Consider the following 14,972-nt stretch of genomic DNA (forward strand, 5'->3'; position numbering starts at 1 on the left):
TCTCCTTCCCTCTCTCTAAAAATCAGTAAAAAGCATATCCCCTGGTGAGGAAAAATAATAAATAAAAGGCAAATAACATAGGAACATATTTCATGCATAATTTAATATTAAAATTTAAAACAAATGTCTCCTTTACTTTTGTATTGGAAAAAAAAAAGATATTTATCATTGGTGAAAATGTGGGGAAATGAACAATCTCAAACAATGCTAATAAGAATATATATTATTACAATCTCTTGGAAGCAAAACTTAAAAATACTTTTCAAAATTTTTAATTCAGACACTATTTGACCTGGCAATTCCATTTCTAGGGACCTGTCCTATGGATATGCCCAACACTTGTATGAAAGATATGTGTTTATTATTATCAATAATAAGAGTCTAAAAATATTCTAAAATGCTTATTATTGGAAGCAGATTGAATAAATTATGGTATATTCATATAGTGGATTACCTTGCAGCTGTTTTTAAAACGAGGCACCTCCCTATATACTAATATACTGATATAGAACTCTTTCTAAAATATATTAGGAGGAAAAAAAAGAAAACTGTAGAAGAGTGTAACACAATGCACAGTAATCTGCATAGAAAAATTCCAGAAAATATACGTAAGAACCTTTAAAAAGTTTTAAATTGATTTGAGAGAGAGAGACACTGATTTGTTGTTCCATCCATCCATGGTTGGTTGATCTTGTATGTGCCCTGACCAGGGATCAAACCTGCGACCTTGGCATATTGAAATGATGCTCCAGCCAACTGGCCAGGGCTATACATAAGAGCCTTTAAACAGTAGTTCCCTGTTAGACAAGGTGGGATGAGAGAGAGAATTATTTTTACTATTTACCTGTTCTGCTATTTTGCATGTACATTTCCTACTTTAATTATCATACTAAAATCTATTTAAGTATAGGTAAAGTCTACCATGCCAGTATGGATAATCTGAGTTCTATAAGTCTTTTAAGTTAATATACCTCTAAGACAAGTAGGAAAAAACCCCACTTAGCTTAAATATGTGAAAAGAAAATTACACAAAAAATAAATAGATGGACAAGCTTCCAGGATGCACATCATTTTCAAATTTAGACAGAATGTTTCACAAATATCTTCAGGAGGTCAATATGTTTAATATCTTCCTAGCTAGCTTCTCTTGTGACTCATGCCAACTCTATACATTGGGTTAAAAGAACACAATTATCACTAAAGGACTGATAGAAATGCTCCTAAAACTTGGAGGACTATAAAATGAAGATGTATGAAATTCTCTCCCATATTGCCAAATTGCTGTTTTAGGTCTGGTTTATATAGGTGTTTAATAATTTGCCCAGCTGCCATCAATTACAATGTGTTTCCTTTTCTTCGCTGTAATAATACATAGCTATTTGTTAACATTTTCATAACTCGGGCTTAGCATATGGTAGGTCCTTGATTTACTTGACATTTTGTTTAAGCTGTTTAAAGGTCGGTGGTTGTTTTTCTGAAGTAGCACTAATTCGTGGGAGTTGTAACATCCGTGTGGCTTCATGGTTTCTGCTTTCCTCCCCACTGAGGTTTCCATTGAGTTCATAAGAACCAGCAGTTTATTGCAAGCTCATGACTATATGCATGAAATATTCATGCTAGTGGACTTCTAAAGAGTTCCCTTTTAAATGAGATGCTCTTTAAATGCACCTAGATGAATATATGTGGGTTGCGTTCCTCCTATTTGTTTTCTTTTCAATGTCAACTTATAAATTAACTTCAGTGGGTTTTCAGTCTATAACCTAAAATTATATGGAGTCCAAATTCTGCTTTCTTTTCTGTTTTTAGTGCAGACAATGAAAGCCAATGCATTCAGATTTTATACTCTAAGGCCCTTTAGTCCTGTCAAATAAAAGTTGAGTTGAATATTCTCAGGCCACAAAGCTCCCTCCCTCTCACTCTCTTCCTCATTCTAACTGGAAGTTATATGCCAAGAATGAGCTCCATGGACAGGAAATCATGTGCATAATAAATATTTTAAAAACTTTTTCTTGCCAAAACAGGGCCTTTTGACATTAGAGTTGTGTTCATATCCTCTCTCCCTTTTGGAATTCAATATGAGAATCAATAACAGATCATATTTACTTAACATTATTTGTCCAGGAACCTAACATATAAAATTTGATACCAATTTCCACAAAAATAAAACCATTGTCCCTGTGAAAGACAACTAAAAACTAATGTGTAGATTTTAAATAGAGATCTGGTTTAAACACAAACTGTGAAAAGTAAAGCAATACATTGAAAGCAAAAATGGCTGAATTGTTAGAACACACCTTGGGAGATATAAGACGACTTTTCCCCTTCTTTTTCTTTAAGTGGTTATTTTTAAGAGTGGGTAAGATTTGTGCATAGTTTTGTGATTGCAGTGGGAGTGAATGAGAAACAAAGTGGGATGTGCAATGAGCATGGGTCAAGTGAATAGCATTTCTTTTTTATTGATTGATTTGACAGAGAGAGAGAGAGGGAGGGAGAGAGACATCAATCCATTCTTCCACTTATTTATGCATTAATTGGTTGATTCTTTTATGTGCCCCAACCAGGGATAGAACCATAAACTTTGGCATATCAGGACAATGCTGTAACCAACTGAGCTACCTGGCCAGGGCCAACAGCATTTCTTTTTACAATTAGGTGCTTTGCTGGCAGTCTCAGCTAAGATGACAAATGCTCAGTGTTCTTTGGATAAATATCTCTTATCACAAGATGTAGCCAGGTAGACAGCCATGAGGCACTCTCCTAACAGCATTAGAAAGGCTGCGTGGTCAATGTTCACTGTGGATTTGTTGTGTGAATGTCTCTAGGGTTCTCAGTCTGCTGGTTATACATGAGTATACAAATTGAAAAGCAAAATAAAATAAGAAGTAAAATACAATAATAAAAGTAACATGAAATACAAATCAAAACAAAGTCTGCTGGGGAAAAATTACTATATGGGCCACATTATAAGGTATGCTTATTTAAACAGAAACAATTTTCAAAGTCACTTTTTAGAGGCATAGAAAATGCCCAGATTTTGCATATACACCTCCATATTCCCTTATCTAAAACTAATTTGGTTACTTGAACCCAGGTGAGTATTTCAAATATTGGGGGGAACATTTTGTAAAGTATATGATTGTCTAACTGCTAATATAAAATAATTTTGAATGCAAACTAATTGAAAAGTAAAATTAAAAACAACAACAACATGTGGCCCTGGCCGGTTGGCTCAGTTGGTTGGAATAGCATCCCATGTACCAAAAAATGGCCAGTTCAATTCCAGGTCAGGACACATACGCAGGTTTTGGGTTTGATCCCTGGCCAGGGCAAGTATGAGAGGCAAATGATCAATGTTTCTCTCTCACATTGATGTGTTGTTTTTCTCCCACCCCCCCCCCCCCCGTCAAAAAAAAATCAATTATAAAACACATATCTTTGGGTGAGGTTTAAAGAAAAGTAGTAGATGAAAAAAAAAAAAGAATTCTGGAATTCAGATTTTGTTTTCAGATTTTATAAAGGTAATACAGTGCATACACAAATATATTATATGACGACCCTTGGTGAGGTCTACAGGAGCAATCTCTAATCAAACACATTAAGATTTTTACAATAAAAAGCATATATATTCACATTAAGTGAGATAAATCGATTCCAAGTAGGGTCATGTCAGTTCAGGTTCGGTTTGCCATTCAAGAAATACGCTGCTAATTTTAAAAAATTTTGATATTTGGAATTTCTGTATTTAATAATGGTGGATAAAAGGTAACAGAATTGTATTAAACTGACACTACACAGCATGCAAGTTTATGTAAAAGCCTTTTTCAATTCACTAACAAAATTAATGACATAGTCTTCTTTTCCTGTAACTTGGAAAAACACAATTATAATGAATTGCAGTTTAAAAAGAACCCAATGAATCAGAGGCATTGGCACCAAAAATTTAAGCACACAATTCAAGCAGGATTCTCTTGTCTAGAAGCTGGGAAAATACATGGGGCTGGAAAGCCACACTGACTGAATTGAAGTGGGTACTGTTTCGGTGAAAATGTTAAGTCCATGCTTCTCATTGAATTTGTGAGCTTTAACTGATGTAATTGACCTTCAACCTTGAAGGTTAGTGTGGCCAAGACACAGGGGGTTATGTTGCCAGTAGTGATTGTTATTTTAGTTGCTCCCATCTGACATTTTTAGAAACTATCAGAGGTTTAGAATGGTGACAATTTTAATGAACAGTATTCGATTCATTGTTTCTGGTGGCCTCATTGATTAAATCGAATCAGCCATATGACAGAAACTCATTATTAATTGGCCAAAAATTGTAAAAAGAGGCACTGCCTGAAGAAACTTAGAATGTAATAAAAGTTATATGTAGAAACGCATTGCTTGCGGATGGGACAAAGGAGAAGACCTCACATGTCCAGACAGTTATAAATTAAACCTGCTTTCCTCTTTGATGATTTGAATGAGTTGATTGTTGCCTTCTGATAATGAAGCAAAAATGTTGGACCCAAGTGGAAAGCTCTCTTCAGAACACAGGGTACTTTTAAGACCCAGCAGAAGTGGGAAACTTCCCAGGTAAATGTGCTTGGGAAGTCCCCACACACTCACATGACAGAGAGCAGTGAGGCTTGTTAAGGAACCCACCCTCTCCCCTACAACTTACAGACCTTACACAGATCCACCTGACATGCAAAGCTATTGTTTCTAGACCTTCTTTTAGACTTTGTTCACAAATAGCCACCACTTCCTGATAGTCAAGCCTTTGCTTTGTTTCTGTTTGAGTGTCCAACTCCTGTCCTTCCCACCCTCCCCACCCACATCAGTTCGATCTGCTAATAGGGCATTTAATAGCTTCAAACCGATTTCAGCTTAAGCCAAAGTTTTATTCCCTTTTGTCGTCAATGTCCCACCATCCTTCCGAAATATTTTTATTAATTCCCATATTAAAGCAAAATAAACTAGACCCCAGGTAGATTTCATTGCCACCTGGTTTCACCTTGAAAAGAGGCGGTTGGGCGAATGGAACAAAGAACTCTTAAATGGAGAAGAGCATTTCTTGGTACAAAGCCAGGCCTTCCCACTTACCAGTTGGTCTAATCTTCGGCAAGCCACATCACTTCTCCAGACAAGAAATTCCTCTCTGCTGAAATGGGTTAAACAACGGCCAACTCTTCCTTCCATTTAAAAAGCTTATTAGACTTTGATTCTTCTGTTTTTGGCAGACCTGCCATCCTCGCCCCACTGACCTCTCTCACTATGAAACAATAAAGCAGACTGTCCTGAATCTATTCCTTTCCTCTCCTATCAAGTTACTATCTTTTTGCTCTTCCATACTAGCGATTGGCCCTTCCTTCCCTGGCCTCTCCCCCAGACTAATTAAGCAAAGACCATCTGTACCTGTACTCAACATGGAATCATAGTAGACATGAGATTGTATGTGTGTTTTTTCTAAGCCAGAAGCCTTAGTAATAATGTTTGCTAGTTTCAGGCTTACACATGAGGATTGGTCAAAAGAGTCATTTACCTGGCAAAACCATAACTCAATAGGAAACAGTATTCATTTAAATGTTTTCCAAAAAACATTTCTTGCTTCTTGGCTCTTAGTAGCACATTGTTATTTCTTGGATTCATCCTACAAGTGAAATTACTGGCACATGGTAGGTTTACCTTAAAAAAAAAAAAAAAAAAAGGAAAAGAGAGAAAAAAAATTGTAAAATTATATTTTGTTCTCTGGTCTTATTATTATAAAGCTCTGCAGCAATTGACAGCTTAATATTTGATATTTGTGATTTCTTTTTCTTTATTTTTTTCTCTCCCTGCCTGACCCTACCTCCTATGCTGGGCTTGGAAGGAAAATAGATAAGTTAATTAAAAACAAAAACATTGGTATTTTAGCAACATTTACTAATATGAATTTCATGTCAAACATAAAATTTAAGCAAAATGGAGAGATGTTATTTATGTAAATGAGCCCCCAATGGCACTAGCATCTGTGATTTTGTTATAAAATGTGTCATCCATGTTATTAAATGTTTTTTTAAGTATCGCATCTAAGCATTTATTATTCTGTTTAAGAAGGGAAGCAATTGCTGTGGTATTTTAGATTCTATATCTTTTTAAAAGAAATATTATATATGGTCATTGACTCTAACACTATTTTAAAATATATAATCTCTCCAAAAGAAAACATTCAACTAAAGATAAGGTAAATAAATTTTAAATAAGTAAAATTTTCTAGATTTAAAAACTGAAGTCATCATTGGCTTTTTCACAGCACAGTGTGTAGAAATTTACAAATTTACCGTACAGAGCACTATAATCTTTACTCTTGATAGAGGCATTTAATAATATATTGGTAATCTTCCACATATATATTTAAAGCATTTTCTTTTCTCCCTGTAAAATATTTGTTGACAAACAAGAATGTTTCCACTCAAAGAATTTAGGAAAATAGAGATTCCAAGTTCTCTCTGTCATCAAGAAAGAACTAACTGAACATTGAGGTAGAGAGAAGACTTTAGGCAAAAGAAAGAAAAATAATCACAGTCAACTACATTTTAACAGAAAGAACGCCAGACGTCATTTTCAATATCTGAATAATTAGTCTGAAATCAGCTGACACAGTCCTTGCCAATTTAGAATCCAGAACAAAAGCAAAAATTATAATTTGGCAATTGCTTGAGCATGTTGAGATAGAGAATTTGTGCTTGGGGGAAAATCACACACAGGATTTAGCATTCAGAATTTTAACCTTTAGAAAGTTCATTCATCTCTCCAGTACTCCATTTTTCAGTCAATGAAATGGGGTATTTGACAACTACCTTACATGAGATTGGTAATAGGAAAGTAAGTAAATCTTGCAGAAATATAGAAGGAAAAAAAACATAATTGCAAAAACCATGGTCATTTCTTTTTAACTTTTTTGTTGATTTTAAAAAATAATAAAAGTGGCTCATGCTTATTTAAGACAATGTAGAAAATAAATGTGATAGACAGAGCCCGACTTATAAAAATATTTTAAGTCTAAATGGACCTCAGAGTCTTTTACCCTTTTCATGAGAGGAAATCCAAGATTTTTTTAGGACTCTTTTTAAAAATTATTCCCTCTAGGAATCTCTGATGTGGACAGAGGGTTAGAAAGAGAGTTTTATTCTACAGCTCCCAGTCCCTCTGCCCCGGGGGCTGCTCTTTGTGTACCTAGGCCACTGCTTACAGCTCCTTGTGTCCCTCTGTGCTCCTCTCCTCCCTTCGCCCATCAGTGTCTTCAGGAGGGGTTGCCTCTGGAGTTGTTAAGTTAACATCGCAGATTTTCCTTTCTGGAGTAGGTCCTAGGACCTAGAGCTTCCAGGTGTTAGAGGACTGAGGCTTGGGGGATGGTAGCTCCAAGTGTAGCCCAGCCTCATCCTGTGACATCACTCGCAGTGATTTTCCCTCAGGATCTCCGTCATCTTTCTTTCCAGCGCAGCCTCTTGGGTGGCAGTCGGGCCCATTCAACAGGAACCTGGTCCTGTGACGGCCCTGGGGGCTGCTCCCTGCAATAGGACCGAAAAGGCTGTGCAGCCCATGGTTTGGGGTTTCCCTACGGCCTTCTGAGATGAGCCAGCCTGGCGAGGGCCTCTTTCTTTTCCTTTTGTTACACACACACACACACGCACACACACCCCAAAGACAAAAAACAGCAACAACAACAAAACCGTGGCCTGGCCCTGCTGAATCTGGGGTAATAATAGGCCTGAATGGCTTTCTGTGGATGAAGCTCAAGTCTTCTCTCACAGTGACCCAAGGCTCAACCATCGGCTATGACAGTTAGGAAACATTTGAACAGCCTGTAGGAGGGTTATGCAGCGCCCCCCTCCCCCCCCAACACACCCAGCTTCGCCTCCCATAGTAATCTGAAACGGGCTCACCTCTAACAAAACATCCTGGGCCTGGGAAGTCCTCTCAACCCTTCTTGGCCTCTGCCTTCTCTTCCTTGCCCCTGTCCCTCGGTGTCTGAGCTCTAAATGCTAAAGTTCCCCCCACTTTTTCTCATCTTTCTCTCTTCTTTCCCCTCACTCCCTCTGGAGGTGACCCCATCCATCACGAGGCCTCAGGTGCAGGAATCTGCTGGCGGATACCTAACTTGCAGCTCCAGTCAGCCTTTTCTTCTGATGCCCGAGGCGATGCTGGCTTTGAGGAGCGGGCTCATGCAGGTGACCAGGTGTGTCTGGATTCTCATTCTGGGTCGAAGGTACACATAATGGAATGTCTTTGCTGCTGTGAGAAGAAGACAAGAGTCAACCATGTTCTGAGATTTTGGGCTTGAGCAAGTGGTTGAACAGGGTTCTCATTTGAGATGGGAAAGATCGTGGGAAGGGCAGGTTTGGCAAGGAGCATCAAGAATTTAGTTTTCAGATGTCCATTAGTCATGCGAGAGATGTTGAGAAGGAAGGTCTTTATTGGAATGGGGAGATAGGAGAGAGGCCTGGAAGCTGTCAGCACAGAATTTATGGAATAGGACAAGGTCATCAGTAGAATAATATAAATGCATCAGGCATATTTGTGCATTTTAAACATTTTTATATTACTTATAATATTTATATAAATATAATGTAAATTCATGAAATATATGTTATTAATATTGCCAAGTCTTTTGATCAGATTGTGCCGTTTCCAAACAGTTGATTTGGAAAATAGATGATTGTTACTTTTGTTAACTATCTTCCCTGCCCTTTGCCTCAGAAACCCCGTTCTTCCACTTTCACTATGCCTGGGAGTAAGGTTTCTGACTAGCTTAGGAAATGAACCAATGACTGCTAAGTGGTCATTCTCACCAGGATAGTCTTTTCAGGCTGGGGGAAGTGGTTGAAATTTATAGTAATACTATATCTTTAGGGAACATCTTTCACTTAGGAGCTAAATGTATTTTACAGGCATTCAGCTTGATTCTCTCCAGGACCCAGGAGAAAAGCAGTAATAGTAATGACACATACAAATTCTATAAACCTTAATGACAGATGCCCATATTGTCCTAGGAAGGAAATGTCTTCCTTGAGCGTCGCCTTCCTGCTTAATGCAGGGCTCTGCTGAGAGAAACTCAGCTGCTGCTGCCTGACTGCCCCCACCAACCCTTAAAGGCTGAGCTGTATTGTGGGGCTGAATGGATTTCCCCTTCCAAAACATAGAGGGGAAACTGTGCTTGCCACTATTCCAATGTGGGGAAATATCACTATAGAGATTGATGTTCAACAATTCAGTTGTACAACAATTTGTTGAGTGGTTACTATGTGCCAGGCCTTTTGTGACAGGCATGGTCCCTGGCCAGATGTTTAGAGTCTGCCTATGACACAGTTCACAGCCACCTGCCAGCAAAGCAGTGCCAGGCAGGTTGCATGAGAATCGACTGAGAGGTGTTGTAACAGAGATTACAGAGACCTGCCTTCAGGCAGCCTGACCCAGTAGGTCTCCGGTGGGTCTCTGCTCTTTTAAAAAAATCTATTTTGACAAAAAAAAAAAAAAGTGATTTTCCTGAGCTAGCAAATCCATGAGTCATTATTCTCATTGATTAGTTACACTATAATAGCATTATATTTTAAATAATCTGGGAAAAGTAAGCTGTTGAAGTAGAGTATTGTGGAACTGGTGGGGGGCAGTATTGTGCAGCGGTCAAAGTTGGATCTTGGAATCAGATTGTGTGAATCTCTCCTCTTCCTCTTACTGTGTGACATCAAGCTTCTCAAGAGCTTAGCATTCAGCTTTGGCATATAGTTCTCTTCTGTCAAATCAAGATAATAATTCCTATTTTACAGGTTGTTTTGCTGATTAAATAAGATATTGCATTTAAAAAAAAAGATATTGCATGCAAAGTGTGACACAATATATAGTGGTAGTTATCACTGTTGCTATCATCATTGGTAAAAATAAAAATAAAGTCAAACAATCCATATTCACCTCCTTCATTAGAATACTGAGCCTCTGTGTCATCAATTTTGTAGTGATAGATATCAAACACACACACACATTCAAACACATAGTTGTATGCATAGTGATCATAAGTGAAAGGTGTGACCAATAGTTCATTTCAAATAGCATTTTCCTTTAGTCTTTTTATAAATTGATTTGAGAGAGAGAGAGAGAAACATCGATTTGTTGCTCCACTTATTTATGCATACATTCTTGCATGTCCCTTAACCGGGGATCGAACCTGCAACCTTGGCATATCAGGATGATGCTCTAACTAACTGAGCTACCTGGCCAGTGCCAGCATTTCCCTTTAGTCTTAACCTAATTTTTTTTCTTTGAAAGAATAAGTTAAAATAAAACAATTAAGTTCTCAAGTGGGTTCCTAGGTTGTTTTCTTCTCAGCAAATGTTGGCATCATTTGTTTTTAGTTCTTCTGAAGAAGCCATAGTCTCTCTTGTGTCAAACTCTATCCATCAATATATTCAATGTTGGCATGGAAGGGGTGATTGGGCCATATATTTTGTGCTCAGACTCTGGATTTTCTCCCAAGAGAGAAAAAGTGCTGGGCACTTCCTGAAAAATCAGTGGGCATCATGTAGAAGATGCAGGGGAAAAATCCCTTAAGGCATTTATGATATGTGGCTTGCTGCCTAGCAGTTTAGTCAGCACCAATTAAGACAAGACATGCCCCTTAGAAAAGAAAAGGAATGTAAGTTCCAACACAAGATGCAGAACACAGCTGCCACCATGAAACCAGGAAGGAGAGGGTTAACAGAGCCAAGATTAGTTACCAGGTAACATTTGTGAGGAAGTTTTATAGACCCAGCAGGTAAAACAGGCCCGATTCCAGATGTCACAGCTGAGGTTACCAGCCTCTGGAGGGATTGCCAAGTAATCCCTCTTAATTCTGCTCTCTTCAAAAATCTGAAGGAAGACAGAAAGAGTTAGAGTAAGCAATTAGGGAGGCGGGGTGGGAGGGAAGATGTGCATGTAAACAGTAAGAACAGTGCATTTTTCATTTATCAACATGTTTTAAAAACTGGCTCTACAGATGTTTGATTAAAGGTATGCAACAGGTATTTGCTGGTGTTCCCATTACCATGTCACTGAGATATAATGATTTTAGTATTTTCTAATGTCTCCCGTATTGTGCCCCAAATAGTCAATACTTTCATTCATTCAGCTATTTAAGCATTCATTCCTTTGTTTACCAAAAATTCCCTGCGGCATCTTCTATAAGCCAAACAAAGAGACATTTAGGCACATTGATGCCCCTTACAGCTCACGGTCTAACTGGGAGGTGAGACGTGGCCACATAATTACCCTCTGATCAGGTAAGTAGAAGAGCGAATGTGTGTGCATGGTGGTCGGGAGCATGGACGTGGGGCCCGACTCTAATGGAAGCCTGGGAAGAATTCAGACAACACGCATTATACGTCACTGCACCTGAAAGGAGGACTGTGGTTTTTGCTTCTGCAGAACAGACAACCCAGGCAGGGAGCAGGAGCCCATGAGCCCAGAAACTGAAGTAACATGAAATTATTTGGGGAAAGTGAAGACTATTTCCATGCAGATAGTCCACTGGGCTCACATCAGGTGGGCGGGGAGGGAGCAGCCACGGGGATCGTGCCGGGGAGAGTGGACTTTACAAGTGAAAACAGGGAAGAATTGAATGTTGTTAGGCAGAACCACGCTGAACCCATTCAGGGTTTTGTATGTGTTTAATGGAGTGGAGAGAGGAAAGGAGATGACGGAGGCAGTGGTTAAGAAGAATTAATGAAAAAGACATGGACATTAACTAGAAGCCCGCCATCCTCCAGGCACAGGGCGGGGCGCGTCCATAAAGCGGTTCCTACGGACCCCACACACCTGCGCCCCTAGCCTGCGCTGCAGCGGTGCCCACTGCCAGATTCCAAGTAAGCGGGCTCTGCTTCATCAAGGGGATGGAGGCAAAAATTAAGGGCATAAAAGACAAAGGTCTTAATATTTTTAATTCTTACAAATCAAAGAGAAAACTATAAACAACTCAGTGAAAACTGGGCAAGGATATTAATAAACCACCAGGCTCCTAGATGCCCGGTGGGCAGCTCAAGCCCATGGTGTGGGGTGAAAGGCCCCCCTCTCTCCCCTGGACCCCTGTGTCTGCGGGACGTTAGGTGCTGATTTCACAGGGCTTGAGGGAGTGATGAGGAGAGCGTGTCGGTGACTTAAAGGAGGCTTGACACAACCGAGGGAGACAGTCTAACTGCAACGCCCCAGGAGGCCCCGCATCTTAATCTTCCTGTCCCCCGACAGGGAGGGAGCGCGGGGATCAGCACCGTGGGCCACCTCAGAGCCTGCGGCCTCTCTGCACCCCAGCCACCCTGAGAGGCACTTAGTGCCACGGGCGCTGTGACTGACAGCGGTGCCCTGTCTCCTGAACACGCACCACCCCCGGCTTTTCCACATGAATTATTCATTCCCAGCTTCCACGGAAACGCGTCGCTTTCACTCAGCCAGGGGGCTGTGAGGAGGGGGTTCCAAGTGCCGAGGTGCCGGGAAGGATGTTGACGCTGTTGAACAGGCTGGGGTGCTGTAATAATAAGCTTTAAGGTAACAGTGGCGAAATAAAGGCAGCCTGGTGAAATAGGCAATTAAAAAAAGAATAGGAATTGATGGGTGAGAACAAGTCAGAGAGGGCGAATGCAAGTTGGCTGGGTAGTTAAGGTGTGAGAAGACTGTAAAGAAGGAACATGTTTTCCGAAAATAGTCGTGGTTCCTAAAAAGATCAAGTAATGATTAGGGATTCAAGTGAACTCTGATGAACGCTGAAATGTACGTGCTAATATTATTAGGACATTTACTACCCACAGGAAATTTGGGAATTGGCTTTCAAGGGTATGTTTAGGACACATACATAAAATAGAAAAAGTTGAATCACGAAAATTAAGGACATAAAAGACAAAGATCTTAATATTTCTAATTCTTACAAATCAAAGAGAAAACTATAAATGACTCAATGAAAATTGGGCAAGGATATTAATAGCAATTCTCATAAGAAGGAAATCAAATGGGTAATATAATTTCACATGTAAACATTCTGGAAATAATCACAAAAATTCTAAACGCAAAGAATAAGTTCAGATGATCTTTTTAATTAATTTTAATTTTTTTTTTTTTTTATTGATCTTAGAGACAGAGGGGAAAGAGGAGAGAGGGAGAGAAAGAAAGAGAGAGAAACATCAATTTGTTGTTTCATTTTTTATGCATTCATTGGTTGCTTCTTGTATGTGCCCTGATGGTAGATCGAACCCGCAACCTTGGCATATCTAGATGACACTCTAACCAACTGAGCTGCCAGACCAAGGCTCAGATATTCTTTTTCATTTATGTAGGTAACTTAAGTGGCAGTATTAAAATGATAAGGAGCCTTGGGAAGTCTGTTAAGGACATGGGTATCATGGTACATTGCAGTTAAGAGTGAAATTGGTATATATATTTCAGGAGGATATTTTGGTATAGTTATACATAAAAAATGAAAAATTTATAGACAATTCAACAATTCATGCCTAGGAATTTATTTAAAGAAGTAAGGGAAAGAGTATGCAAATAGTAGTATGCAAATATTTGTGATTGGCAGAATAGTTACCAGTGAAGGCCTTAACCTGCAAGCCTACTTTAGTACTTACCACTACACACTGAAGCAGGTAGTATCTTAATCCTCATTTGACAGCAGAGACAACACAACTAACTTCTTAGACGTTAATTCATTCACTCAAGGTCACCCAACTTGTAAGGCAGGAGTGCGAAGGTGTGAGAACTCAAGCCTGCCCGCGTAGCCTGCGCGCTATTGTTTGTAGGAGAAGAAAGACTTTCTTTAAAAATTTCCACTCGACCGGTTTCTCAGATTAATGGACAATCTCCATCCCCTCTGCAAACCACAGGGATGGATGTTCACTGCATGCTGTGTGCCTGTCACCAGTAGGTGTCCCTCTGCTGAGTGCAATCACTTCTGCTTCTCCAACTGAGTTATGTTTTCCAACATCAGTTGCGTTTCTCCCCATGCATTTATCCCAAATATAATTATCCCTGTCATGGAATTTAATTAAATATTGTAAAATTCCAGGCCCCATCTGAGCTTGAAGAGACAGGAGTTTTTGTTTCTATGAAAACTAAGTTAAATACTCAGGACAGACTTCATACATTTGAGCTGCTAAAACCAAACCAAACCGAAAAAACTTGTTGCTGTGGCATTACATTGCTGGAGCAAAATCGTTGTAAAATATAGGGAAGATTTTATAAACTCAATATTAATCATTTCATAACTAGTGGCTTTATGTTTCTTGAAGTTCTTATTCCACTTAAAATATTAATAACTAACATTTGAGGAGCACACTGGCAGGCAGAATAATGCCCCCAAACATGAGCATATCCCAATCCTCAGGACCTGGGGATATGTCAGGTAACATGACAAAGAGGAATTAAGGTTGCTAATAGTTCACCTTAAAATAGAGAGATTATCCTGGATTACCTGGGTAGGTCCAGCGTAACCAGAAGGATCCTTAAGAGTGGGAGAGAGTCAAAGAAAGGTGAAATGAGGGGGCAAGTTCAGCCTGACGCCGTATGAGAGGGACTCAGCCTGCCACTGCTGCCTGTAAAAGTGGAGAAAATGTCACGGAACAAGGAGTGAGGACAACCTCCAGATGGAAAAAGGCAAGAAAATGAGTTCCCCCCTGGAGCCTCCAGAAAGGAACGCAGCCCTGCTGACACCTCCGTGTTAGCCCAGAGAGGCTGGTGTTTGACTTCAGGCCTACAGTAGAGCAAGGTAATGAATCTGAGTTGTTTTCTGCGCCAAGTTGTGGTGGTCTGCGACACAAGTGACAGTATATTGTTCTAAATGTACTTTTTAAATTGTATGACTTTTTCAAATTGGCCTCTTTCAATAATTCACTTTGTAATAAGATGTCAGAAGAGGGAAAAGGAGTGGAATTCAGCATACCCATAATAGTTCCTGTTACTGCTTTAAAAAGCGAATGGGTGGTTATGCGGCT

Source organism: Miniopterus natalensis, chromosome 12, assembly GCF_054644295.1.
Source record: "Miniopterus natalensis isolate mMinNat1 chromosome 12, mMinNat1.hap1, whole genome shotgun sequence".
NCBI lineage: Eukaryota > Metazoa > Chordata > Mammalia > Chiroptera > Miniopteridae > Miniopterus > Miniopterus natalensis.